At 26.7% G+C, this 14,686-nt stretch overlaps 1 protein-coding gene across 2 annotated transcripts in view; it reads right to left on the bottom strand.

Annotated features, from left to right (window-relative positions):
- The window catches only part of LOC100163413 (phosphomevalonate kinase-like), a 42,209-nt gene that overhangs the window by 24,379 nt on the left and 3,144 nt on the right, over positions 1 to 14,686 (bottom strand).

The following is a 14,686-nucleotide window of genomic DNA, read 5'->3' as shown; positions in this document are numbered from 1 at the left end:
AACAGTATACGCTTTGAAAGTAAAAACTGAAATATTTACGGATAATAAAAGTATTATGTGTGAATAATATGATACCAAATATATTTAAATTTATTCATTCTAGAATTACGTATACAATCAGATATTATGCATATTATTATACTTAAACAAAGTTTCTGCAAGTCAGTTTATTATTGGGTAAAAACTAAAAAAAAAGTAAACAATAATAAAAATCAAAAACTTTTTCGTTGTGAATTTACTCGTACTGATAAGCACCAACCAAAGAAAAAATGTTTCCCGATTCTGGTTACTATAAGACAAATTCTTATGTGTTTATCTTATTTTTCATATTATGTTAATTTTTTTTGAGGTTTAATTAATTAATCACCGATCAAAATCAAAAGTTTTTGTAACAATTTAACAAACAAACAAACAAAAGTTTGTACGAAAAAATTAATTAATTTTATTTACTCGCATAAATAGAACTTATATATTATTATACATCTCTTCAACATACTTATATATCATACCTATCTAATGTATAAAACTGTAACTCCAAATAAAAGTTAAAAAATAATTTAAATAAAAAAGATAAAGCTTAATATTATCCAATAAAAAAAAGACAAAATTATCTCAAATAAAAAATTGAAATAAAAAAATACATAACTTTGATTTATTTTTTTTAATGGATACTCTATTTATCATGTTTAACTACCTACCTATTTTAAAACATTTTATATACAAAAGCTTAAAATCACTTTTATTGAATACATATCATAATTAATGATGTTTCGATATAATAAGTTTATTATATATTTATATAATATATATATATAGGATGTGTATTATTTATAGCTTTTGTAAAAATGTACATCTTTCTTCAAACTATTGACGTAGGTAACTAATGGATCATATTTTGATACAATTAAATTAAATTTAAATAAGTATAATTGATTTTCTAAAATGTATACTTTGCTTGAAATGTTTTTACAAGAAGGTAGTTAATCATTATAGGCCATTAGCAATTTACTTTTATTAAAAAAAAAAAATATTTAAACTTGTATAAATGTTTTGAACAGTAATATTGACTTATAATAAATAATTTCAAAATATTAAAAATATTTACAGAACTTAAGAATATTAATCAAGTTTTATACCTAACGTTTTTTTAAATTATATAAACATTGATTTTATAATAATATAGTAATTGTAAATATAATATATTAAAATGATTTTATCATATATCAAGTTTTGTATTATCAACAAATCCATTTCAGTCTAAATCAATCTATGCTCAAGACCACTAGAGATTTCCAAAGTAATATATTGAATTTCACTTTTCTTTACCAAGTCTGTCTGGAAATGCAAAACTCTTGTGTCACACGTAATCGGAATTACATACTGAGTCACATAGAAAAAAAATTAAGGTAACCTGAATGTGAATGATATTATGGAAGATTTATGGAAGTTTTACTATAATAATAATGATTAAAGATATACTCCAATGAATTTATCATCATCAATGATTATATTGAAGACATTTTATGAATCGATTTTTCTAAAATACAATTTTAACTTTTAAGTCCATCGAAATAAAATATTACATATTATCTTTATTTGGAATTTATAGGTATATGTTTCTTTATACTTAAGAAATATTGTCAACAGTTTAAATAATATTCTAAGAAATCTATTTGAGTTCTAAAAACAATGAAAACCCAACAGTTTTTTCTTTCTTTCTTTCTTTTAAATCTTCAACAATAGACCTTGTGCGTTTCGTACATATTAGGTTTGTTATATTTTGTATTATTTTATGTTTTCCTTTTATTTTTCAAAACACCAGCGGAAAGTTGGAAAATATCCGACCTTGGTCTTCGAACAAATATGCCCAAGGGTTTCTTTTTCTTTACCGTTTATTTTATAAACAAAAGAGGTGAAAATTATGCCCCTAGCGAAGTAGTCAGGATGTGTTATTTTTGAGGTCTTGATAAAATTAAATTTAACTGGATTTTATTTGTCTCGAGCTATTTATGTGTCATCGTCTTTGACTTTGTACAAGAAATATTTAGGGACACCTAAATTCGAATCAGTAAATAAAATTTTGTTCGGTGATAAAAAATGGAAGTGTTTTGTTAAATGAATAATGATATCAGATATTTTCCAATCTTAAATTAGAGTTTTAATATGCCATAACTGACATTATTCGGTAGTTCGGTCATCAAAATTGTTTTTGATTTATCCATTAAAATACGTCTTCAAACCAAAAATAAAATCATCTGACGAAACACCATAAAATTTAAAAATAAATAAAAATTAAAAATATAGGTACTGCATAAAATACTAAGTTTTATATGGAGTATACATTTGTATTGTACTCATACCTACCTATGGAAAAGTTAATATTACTTAATGAAAAGTAAGTATAACTTTTTCAAAATATTTTTCAATTTATACTTATATAAGTTAAAATAAAAAGATTATTTAGTATATGTAAGTTAGGTTTATATTGTAAGGTAGGTAACTATTATATAGTAGGTAATAATTACTGTCCTACATAATAATGAATAAACATGAATTTCAACAAAATTATTCCACTTTAGTCTATTAGGTACTAATTTTACTGTAAATTTTTAAAAATGTTCCTGAGATTAACAAGATATAATCTTGATATTATCAATTTATTTTTTTTTTTTTTATTAAAAATCAAAATAAATGGTTACAAATTAACAAGTTTAAACAAATAGGTACAGTTTTGATTACCTACCTCCTGTTAGTTAGTTTTAATTTTATATAAATTAATTAAAAGCAAATATAAGAATAATTTATTTATTTTATTTTTAGTTAAAAATAAATTTATAGATACTATTATGTTACAGAATAATAAAACTATTTATGTATGCAATCGTTGTTTTTCTTTGAAATTTAATTTTGGAAATTTCTTCAAATTTCATTATTATCTCAGATGATTGTATTACATTTTTTTTTGAAATTAATTGAATATGATAAACAAAATATCAAATACAAATTTAACAAATATTATTTTTAATGAACATAATATGTATATGCGCATACTTACTACTAGTTACTACGAATTTAAATTCTAAGTACCAACCTATTTATATAAGCATAAGAAAAACAAGAGCGATACTTCTTTCTGCGCTATCATGTTCAATATTTTATACCTTGAGACAACATCTACTAATTATTGAATAAAAGTTTAACTAAAATAAGTATAGTGTATTTAAAGGGTTATTTATAATTAAGAGAGAATAATGAGAATAATGAATATGCATAATATATAATATATTGTATAACATTAAATTAAATGCCTTATAAATGTATATATTTTTATTTATTTTATTTTAACCTAAATTATTTTGAAAATAACTGTTTACCATAAGTAATGTATTTATTAGAATTCAGAATTCCGAGATAAATGAACTATGCTAAAATAATGATAAAATTTAATAATATGAATATCCATCGTTTGTTAAGTATTTTTAATAATATTCTAACAATGTCTTATCTTATATATTTATATTTTGAATAATCGATAATAGGTTGTGCATCCTTTTGTACAAAAATTATAAATTTTAAAGTAAAATGTATTGAAATAAATTACTAAAATTTGATTTCACTAGGTATATGAATAATATTATATTTTATGTATAGTTGTATAAATATATATACAATAATTTAAATCTATTCAAAATTATTATTTTTATGACTAAACGAACGTGATTCCAAATATGGTGATTAAAAAAATATTGATTCAGTTTGATTCCTTTCAGAATTGAACACAATATTGTGATCGGAAACTGAAAAATATTATTTCTTCGTGTATTTTTTTCATCCCAAGAGACAGATTTACGATATCATAAAGTGTGGGTCTCAAATAATCATATCAAGTATTGAATTGTTAAAATACTTTATTTTAACACAATCCTTTACGGATATCAATACATTCAAAACGAAATAGCTAAATATATAAAAAAAAATTATATAAATAAAAATAAACAAACTAGATATTAATAGCATTATTTCAATGTAATTTAATGTAAATATAAGATCTTTATAAACATTACTGAACATCATTAAATCACTTCTACATATTCCTCAGTTTATTCATTTTGATATCATGAAAAAAATGAAAAGGACGATCAGTATTACATTAAACGTTCAAACAAGAAATTTATTCCGGAATATTATGACATAACATATTTTATATTATTCGCTGGTTTTATAATATTGTATAAAATATGTACCATATATTTTAATATTTTTGAGTAAAAAAAACAAAATACAATTTTAAAACGGTTAGATTAATCGTTTTTCTGCATAAGGATGACTATATAACTGAATTTAATCAAGTTTCAGATAATTTATTATTCATTTTTCACATAGCCCATAAGGAATTATTCGTATCCATAATTTATGTAGTTTTTTTCTAAGTTGGATGTTTACATTTTTATATTCGTATAGATTTAAGTGGCTAGAGCTTTTTATTTCATGGTTTTTTATTATTGAAGTTGAGATGTTGTCAAAAAAATATAAAACGTAAAATTAATTTATTTTGTCCTTAGGGTTATTATATTTCAATAAAGTATATTATCCTACGTGTTGTAAAATTTATTTTTTTTAGTGAAAATCGACAATTATATTATGACAATTATTATTATATGAAACATAAACGAATTAAGAGACACCATTAGCTTATATTTATTCAGATTATAACAAAGTATATTGTATTAAAAAATAAAAACAGTTTCCAATTATTAGTAAGGATTTATTAACTAAATTATAATTATAATTTCTATGTAAGAGGTGGTTAGTCAAAATATTACAATATGTAAATAAACAACAATATGCATCGATATTTCAATAAATTTGATTTTTTTGATTTTTAATCAAAAATAAATATATTTGAATTTATACTACAATAGTAATATTAATACAAATTAAACTTGGTTAAAGGAAAATTGTTTAGTTCATGAATCATGAATTATGTTGATTTAGTTTATAGTTAGGGTATAATAGGTGCAACTGAAATGGTATTCTAATCAAATAAACCGAAACTGAGAAGTGTCACACAAGACAACTCAAATCTCCCAAATTGTTTTGATATGCCTAACAATTGTGGACAACTCCCTGCTCACACCACTTTGTCCAAATACGATTTTATCATATTATACTTATATCGCATAGAGATGTTGGTGGAATAAACATAATAATTCAAATAAAACACGGTAGACAACCGATCTCTCACTTGGTATAATATTGTTATTAGTAGGTAAATTATATGTACGGTTTTGTTGGTAATTAGTTGGTAAGAGCATAATATACGTATTGTAATATTATGTGTAATTATCAGTCTAGTAAGTTTTGAAATCTAAATAAACTTTCATCAACGTAGATATTATATTATGCACAGTGTACACGTTTAGGTATTCTGGTGGGTATAGGGTTTCATGCTTAAATTTCCGGTTCCGGGATCTATTGAAACTTTCATAAATGCATTTATTTTATTTATTAATCTGTTTTTTTTTTTTTAAAGCCTATATAGTTACACTTTTGCGTTTCACGACCATTTTATTATACGTACTATGTGAATATGACGAGATTGAGCATGTGCCTACAATAAAGTATAGCTAATATTAATAATTTATTTTTAAATCACATAAACTCTTACATTGTATGATAACAATCACACTATTGTTATATTATTATGTTACACGCATGTTATTAATAAAATAATAACCTAAATTATTCAATCTCTTACATTTTTTTCTATCCTATATTTAAATATTTTAAGTGTAAATGTGTGTTCAAGTTTCATTGATTTTGTACAATAATTCTGCAAATTTTTTAATGAAATATTTTTTAACATAAATGTTATCTATATCACTGGTGGAAGTATTAAATGTACCTATATAGGTATTTAAATTATACGATTCCGATATAGTATAACACTATTAATAGTATTATCATTCCGATGTTAAATCGTAGTGTTGTAATTAGAGTTTCAAATGATAAAACATCAATGATAAAACAATAATGTTAATATCAATAATACAAATATCATGATTTAGATTGAAATATTGAAATTTATGCTCATTTTATGAAATTAAAAGGTTTGGATTCAATGTAACATTTTTTTCAAATCGAAATTGGAAAATAATTTATTTTAAATATATTAAAACACCGCTAGTTTGATGTAACCTTTTTTTTTATGGTTATTCGATTTTATGACAAGTGTTTTAGCTCTAAAACCTCACTAGAATCCGTCGGCATGTCATGTTTTTAATGTATTCATTTCGGAAACATACGCGACAACAAACGGTGGAAGTGGTACGGGACAATCAGGAAAATATTTTGATATTGATATTTATAATCGTGTTTTAACTTTTCCTAAAACGTCATTAAAATTGCCGTCTCAACATTTTCACGGACATGCGCGGACGCACAAAAGTTTTTTCCGAGTGGTTCGTCGACGGCGTCTCGAAAGAGGGATTCGGTCGGGTGATTCGTTTATGTTTGCACACTTTCGTCGCGCACAACACGTCGCTGTGTACACATTATATAATATACGTATACAAACGGATGCGTTTCTGAACCGTTGATGCGAACTCCCACAGATGGCATACAAGTGATAAGTGATGCATGCGTCACGTCCGTCACAGAATAAAACACTGTCGACAATTATTATTATTATCATTGTCGATTTACACCGGGCGAGTCTATAATAGACGGTAGTACGGTAGTTGGTTTTCATTTTTCGAATACAGCTGTCGAAAAGCGTATTATATTTTAGAATTGATACCTACGTCGTCGGTTTCAAACCGTTATTCCTTCGACTTTGCAAGCGTACAGTCGTAAGCTTACAATAATGACTACGATCGCGTGAAATATTTCAAAAAGGTTTTACCTCAACGTGTTCAATCTGACGCTATCGTGACCATTGCGACTACTTTCGTTGTCTTTATACCGGAAGAATGTATACGATTTTACGTAGGTACCGAATATCGTGTGAATGGTTGTAGAACTATTTAATATTTTATTGTAAACACACCACTCACGTCTATCACATCACCAGTAAACCTGCAAATTACGCCTAGTTACTTATACTAACTATAGTTTATGTTTTTTACTTAAGTAGTGATTAGGTACACAAATTATTTTGGGCCATCTTATTATATTATGACAAACAAATCTGTTATTTTTAAAAGGCGTGTAATTCTTATTTATACCACGTCATTTATAAATATTATTTTTTGTGGTCAGAATTAATAATTATTAATACCTAGGTGCTTTGTTTATAGATTGTATTATTGTAATATCTAAATATACACTTATGTAATCCATTTATCATTATATATTATAATATACAATTAGTATAATTTTTTAAGAAAATATACTTGTTTGTGGAAAATATACGTCTAGTCTATAAACCATTATTTTATGACATAAACCATACAACTATATCATAAATTATAGTTAAAGTACAAATTTGACAACTTAAGGTTTTATATTATTTAGAAATCATAAAGAAATAAAGCTATTCATTTAATTAAATATAGTATATATAAAACAAACAAAAAAAAAAATACGAATCATTTTGTTGTTTTGTTTGGACGGTATTATAGCGTCTTCGTATCCCTTTCAATGAAGATAATAACAATAGGTACCTACCTAACTAATCAGTTATATTATACCACGCAAGAACTTATCGTGGTGATAAATGGCATAAACGAATTAGTTTGAAAAAATTAACATAGATCCTGTTACCTAATCCTTATGTTTGTCAACCCGTTACATATTTTGTTAGAACATAAGCGACTTTCCTACAAAATATTGAAGTAATTAACTAAACATATAATATTACATAGATCCTGAAGAAATATTTCCCGTTATATATTATTAATATACGCATGTAGATTTTATTATACAACACTTATTATAAATTAAAATTTTACTCCAATCCCTAAATCAAGATTACAATATGATTATATATATTTTCTTATATGTACATCGAAAATGGTACATAACAGAACAAACGCTGCACTAGTTCAGTTTTTGTTTTTATTTTTTTTTTTTTGTATGATAATATTACTTATTTATTTATTTATTATTTATCAACGGGCTGAGCCCTATACAACAGTTTAAAACATTATAAGCAATAATTAATATTGTTCTAGTTTATTTGAAAATATATACTTACCTATATATCACAGTGTTAAGTATAACGAATATCATCAGATATATGCTTCAGTGGGTGTAGTTTAATATAAATAATATTATATGTTTACACTAATATAATATTATAATATGAGCACCAAGAATATTTTAATATTTACGATGCAAATCCAATTACACGGAGATTCCACGATTTCCTGTGTGCAGTAGGTACAATGTACACGTTTGTTTAAAATTTAAAATTTAAGATTTTTTTTTACATAACATAATAAATGTTTGTACTAACTGCATTGTACCAAATGATTTTTAAAAATAATTTATGCATTACATTCTAAAAATTCAATTTTCTTTATTCCAAGTTCCAAGTTGTATGCAATATACACGCATACATGCACATATATACTATCAATTATTATAATATTCATTGTATTTCTGATATATTGGAATGATATCATTTTAAACAACAAAAATCTTAAAACTATATTAATTGATTATACCTACTAAAATGTTACTCTCTTCAACTGTATTATTATGGTTATCAAGAATTAATAATATAAAATATAATCTGCTTGTCCAAAATCGGAATTATTTTTTTTTGTAAAATAGTACCTAATCACATTTTGAATGCAATCAATTTAATTATTCTATGATTTAATGAATTATAACAAATACGTAAATCACATAATTATTCGTTATAAATTATTGTAAAGTATCTGAATTTTAAATTTATAGTACGTGCTAAGTATGTAGGTACTCATATTCTCTAGAAATTGAAATTCAATTTTAACTGACAAAATAATAAACATACCTTTTTTAGAAATTTGTCGAGGTTCATAACGAATCTCTTTGAATTCTATGAACTACGCTATAATGTTTTAATATATTGTGTTACATTCATTATTTTTATTCGATAATCTAATTAAATCAGTGTTTTGTACATTTGTAACTAATATATTCATAGGTATATAATATTAATTGAATAATCATTTAGGAAACAAAAAAAAAATGGTTTGTTAAATCAACAGTACACTGTGTAACTTTATAATCATATCAGTGGCGTCATTTGAGGAGGTGGCAGGATGGGCATTTGTTCCCCCTCCCCTTGTCATTAGCAGGCCACTGTCGGGTCGGGTATGGGCTAGTTTTGAGCCTTCATATAGTAGCTAATAGCTAATATATTTAAGTACCCCTCTACATATGTATTAATTATTTAGTTATTGTTATCTCTCAAAATAACGGGTTACTTATGCTTATGATAGTTACTTAATTGATACTAACTAAAAGTATAAAATTACCTGTGTAAGAAGGATATTTGTGTTGAGATAAAAATGCAATTGTAATGTTATGTAATTGTTAGCTAGAAGTTTTTTTTCAGTTTTATTTTAGGCCGGTCAAAAATGTTGCCCCCCACCCCTCTCAAAAACTGAAATGACGCCAATGAATCATATTATGTAATATTATGTAAAAAATAACAAATTGTCTTGTCACACTATGTATTATTAGGGCACGTTATAATACATAATGCCATCATAATAGGTTGAGTTAATAAAATATATTCATTTGATTCATTTTGATAAAAAAAAATTAGTTCTTGTCCATCGGTGCTTTTGCAATAGTAGTATGTTTAATGTTTATCTGATGAAGTATGTCATATTGTTGCAAATTGCGTTGCTTGCTTTAAAATAGATTCATTTGTATTTATTCAATTATTATAAGAATTTTTCACTTGAATAAGAAAATAATTTATTCAATAATATTAAAATGCCTAATGCCTATATAATAATATAATAGAAAAATAACCATTTATCATAATGAGTAAATGATAATATTATGTTAGTGAAATTCCAAAATTATGGCATTATTTACATGTATTTTGTTCATAAATATTTTTCGTGGTTAAACGGTATAATAATGTATACTATCATTTTTCATGTGATGGTTCAGAAAAAAAAATAGAGGTTTAAGACTTCAAGTATAATGTCGAAATAATCTGAGATGTTCAAAATAGATTTGAGCCGTTAAGTTAACCTTGTCGTTTATTTTTCGTTTATAAGAAAACGAAAATACTTATATAGCAAGATCGTTTTTTCTTCTTAGACATTGACTATTATTGTAGAATGTAGATAAAAGTCGTATTAGTTAGACGTAAGACCAGAAAATCGCTTTTGTTGTATATATATTATTATCTACAACAATAGGTGATGAAATTTGACTAAAATTATATTTTTTAAATTACGTTTAATGGTCATAAACAGTTCACTACGCGTTGGATCTCATAATTTATTAGTGGGTAGAATAGGTTTTATTTTTAACACCTCAAACGTACACCAATAAAACCACTTTTAGGTGCAAACGACCTTTTATTGAGGTGATAATAATAATACCATTACAGTGTATATGCTAGTGTTATGGGTATTAAATATAAAAATGATTTAAGCAATGAATGTTAATATGCATATAATTTTATCGTTTGATTTTACCGTACTGGTAGAGGAAATAAGTTGTAGACACAACGGAAGTTGTACAATACGTAATAGACGTAATAAACAATAGGTAATAGTTTTTACCTTTTTATTTAGTCGTTATCTCGATCTAGCTTCATATAAAGTGACCAATAATCGTGTTTGATATCCGAACGACACGTCTTGTCATTTGCAGTACGTTTTGAGTGGAGGACACAAACTAAGAATGGAAACTATCGTGTTTTGTTTTATTTCTGGGTGCATGACTTATATATGACTTTTAAAACGAAAGTCTACGCGATTCGTCTGTATAATCGTTTTAAAACCGTTCAAGTTAATAATCATTTCACTGCAGTCATGGTTATGGTTTGACTTGCCTTACGAATATTTTGGCATTATACAGCGGGCCTGTTGATTCTTTCTGAGATGAGGTGATGTTAATGTTAATTTTCCTCCATGAAAATCGCCTCCTCTCCACCTCTCCTACGGTACTCAATAATTACGTAAATATATCGGTGATCGGTAAATCGGGCACGTATATCCGACAGTTTGTACTGGAAATTGGTACATATATTTAGAATAATTTATATATACATATATATATACATACTTACACCGTACGTAGATAACAACGGATTGTTATCGGATCGTTAAACGAGCACTCGATCATAATAATATACAGAACACACGATGCTGCAGTAAATAGTCTCACCACCGTCGTCTGGTCTGCCACGAAATTATAGTTTCACCGTGAACTATCATGGATGCCTCACCACTACCCCCTCCCCCACTTTCAACCACGTCACGCCATGACCCGTACAACTACAGTGACACCGAAATAATGCAGCTCGAATGGTTTCATTTAATACGTACTACGAATGTACAATTATAATTAAATAATTTATTACACTGCTTGCGGCCGATCGTCGGTATAATACGGGTGTGTATGACGGTACCGCAACCACGGTAATAACAACTACTTCGAACAATAATAATATTATGCTTAACGATAATGAGGCAAGTATTTGAGCGGAGCGATGAATGTATTGATTTCACAACGATTTGTGTTATATTTCTTTTTTTTTTTTCGTGTTTGTGTACACGAGAAGTAGTCGAAATAATGCTTCGATTATCCACTTCAGTATCTTTTCCAATGGAGATGTGAATCTAGTTGGTGGATTCTGGAGTTCAAAATTAAAAATACCAGTAGTTTCCAAAATCACTGGGAAAACAACAAAAAAATTAAGGAAAACTGGAATTTTTACGCAAATCGGTTTTGGATTTTGGTGCAATCCAAAAAACATTTACCATAGATACCTACATTAATTTTTACAAAATGTTTATTTCATCATTTTCTATACACCATTCAAATTTTCAAAATATTTCCACACATGTTGAGCTGTTTATAGGCATAATATAATATTTTCAATTGTTTGAAATTTCCTATATTTGATCAAATATTAAAATGATTTTGACTTGTTTTGAGATTTTTTTCTATAAATGTCAATAAGATAATTCGTCGGTTCAAATGAATGAAAATGAAATACAAGCTGGTTCCTCATGCATTGTTACAATATCGTTTCCAAAATATTAAAAATACACAATCAAGATTTTTTTTGAGCGTTTCAAGTTAAAATTTTTTCAACATTTATCAAATTGAAAATTTATAAAATGTTAAATTTGTATAGAGAGGATTGCAAATTTAAAACAAGGCCCCATCTAAGAAGTTAATTCTGTTTTCTAAAACATCTAATAAAAAAATATGGACAGTTTTGTTTTTATAGTTACCTATTTAAGTTCAAATTTGGACAATATTATATAATAAAACCTAGAATAATGATTTTAGTTTTGCGTTGTAATTTAAAAATATTATTTGTGGGTACTTGAAACTTTTAAAGTAAGTATATTATTATTTATTATGTACAAATATGATAATATGCAAATAATATTACTTGTAGCTACCATATTAATAATAATAATAATATAAAAGTAATACAAAATATCTTAGGCAGACAAATCGTTTTCGCTCAGAATCGTGTTTCGTGTACAATAATATTATACCTATTTTAAAACCTATAATTAACCCCATCGATTGCAGTGTTCCATTTTTAAAATACTGTACAACAGAACGTCACCCACTTTTTTATTACGACAGTAATAATAATAATAAATTGTGCGATTCCACACTGCAATGTGTAGACTGTAGGTGTACCATTATTATACCGTCGATCGAAACGGATTTTGACGTAATCAAACTCGCGTTCTGCACAGAATATACAGCAGCGCTGACAATGTCTTACGGTGACAACGATGATAATAATAATAATACATACTATAAATACACTATAGTATAATATTATCGTCCGGGCCCAGCAACGATCGGTGGTTGGTTTTAGTAGGACAGAGAATTCTCGTCGGTGGAGCACTGGCGATTTGCGGAGATATATAAATTCTAAGGGGAGGTAAAGAGAGAGGCACACACGCACACAAAGATAGAGAGACGGGTGGGCTGGCTAGTGGGGACTGTGTATATTATTATTATTATTATTATTATTATATATATATATAATTTATTATATTATTCGCTCTTGTCGGCTGCGGTGTCGGTCCCGAGTTAATGAACAACTGAAGTGTTCGATGCATCCGGACGTGCCGGTTAATCGAATCTGCGTTTACCCGGGGGTGGCTATGGACACGAACCGCTGGACCGGAAAATGCATAACGCCCGTCGATGTACATAATATAAGAGACCTCCCCCTCAACGACCATATACCACGACGACGACGATGACGACGCCACCACGGCCGTCACCTCCTCTACTGCCACTTGTCAGATGTGATGACTATAGAAATGATAAGTATAAATTAGTGTCATATTATGAGACTTTACTGTATAACGCTTATTATACAGTACCGATGCCATTCACGTTTTTACGAGATCGGCGTGGTCGTATAGTCAGTCTGTTTTTTTCAACAGTTTCAACTGAAGTCACAGTTGTACGAATACGGCACGCATTACGGTATTGGCGTTTTTTGATATTTCAAATAAATATATTTATAAATTTAAAAATAATGTCTGCATGGGCGTTAATTAAATACATAATTAATATTATAGACAGACGAAGATCGTCTCAATTTCCACGATACGTCACATGTGCCGTTCGTGTTCTTATAATAATATTAGCCCATTTATGAGTAAAGAACAGTTTTCATAATATGGTTATTTTATCGATTATAAGTAATTCCTCTAATCGTCGTTAAGTTTCTAAACGACGTCGTTAATAATAATATATAGTTCAATATCCAATCATCGGATAATGGACTTAATTTGGTGCAAAGTAAACTGTTTTTTTTTCAAGATTAAATTTATGCAATACGCGTATATTTTAAACATTCACAGTGGATATTAAAAGTTACGAAGCGTCTTTTTAACCAACTATAAATAATTATAATTAAGTACATTATGTTTTAATTTATATTTACAAAAAACACTCGTTGTAAACTTCAATCATGTTAGTATATACAATATATAATGATAACAAGTACAAAAAACACAATGAAAAATAATATTCTTAACATATTTTTAAGTGCTTATTTTAAAAGAACATGATACAGTTTTTTTTCTTAAAAATAAACATAGTTGTATAATCAATAAAATATTGTATATTTTTTGTAAGACGCAAAAATCGATTACCTGCTGAACTGCCGTCAATAGTTTTTTAAGTTACATTACTATAACAATACTTCCAAGTTAATTATCACTATTTAGTATAATGTTTTCGGAAATATGTTTAAATAGTATAGACATATCACTAGAACAATAAACAAATGTATGTAATTGTTGTTCAAGTCATATAAATAGCATACATAGAAATCGGGAGAAAAATATCTCTTAATATAATGTATTTAGTATATGAATTAAAACACCCGATATATTGTATAACATTATATACATCAAGGTGATTTCAAGGCATCAAGCATCGAACTTAACCCCGTCGAGACATATTCACGATTACATCTACCTATTCAGGTAGATGTAGATCTTCCTACTCA

This window comes from Acyrthosiphon pisum, chromosome A1, assembly GCF_005508785.2.
Source record: "Acyrthosiphon pisum isolate AL4f chromosome A1, pea_aphid_22Mar2018_4r6ur, whole genome shotgun sequence".
Classification (NCBI taxonomy): Eukaryota; Metazoa; Arthropoda; class Insecta; order Hemiptera; family Aphididae; genus Acyrthosiphon; species Acyrthosiphon pisum.
This window is presented reverse-complemented; position numbering and strand designations above follow the sequence as displayed.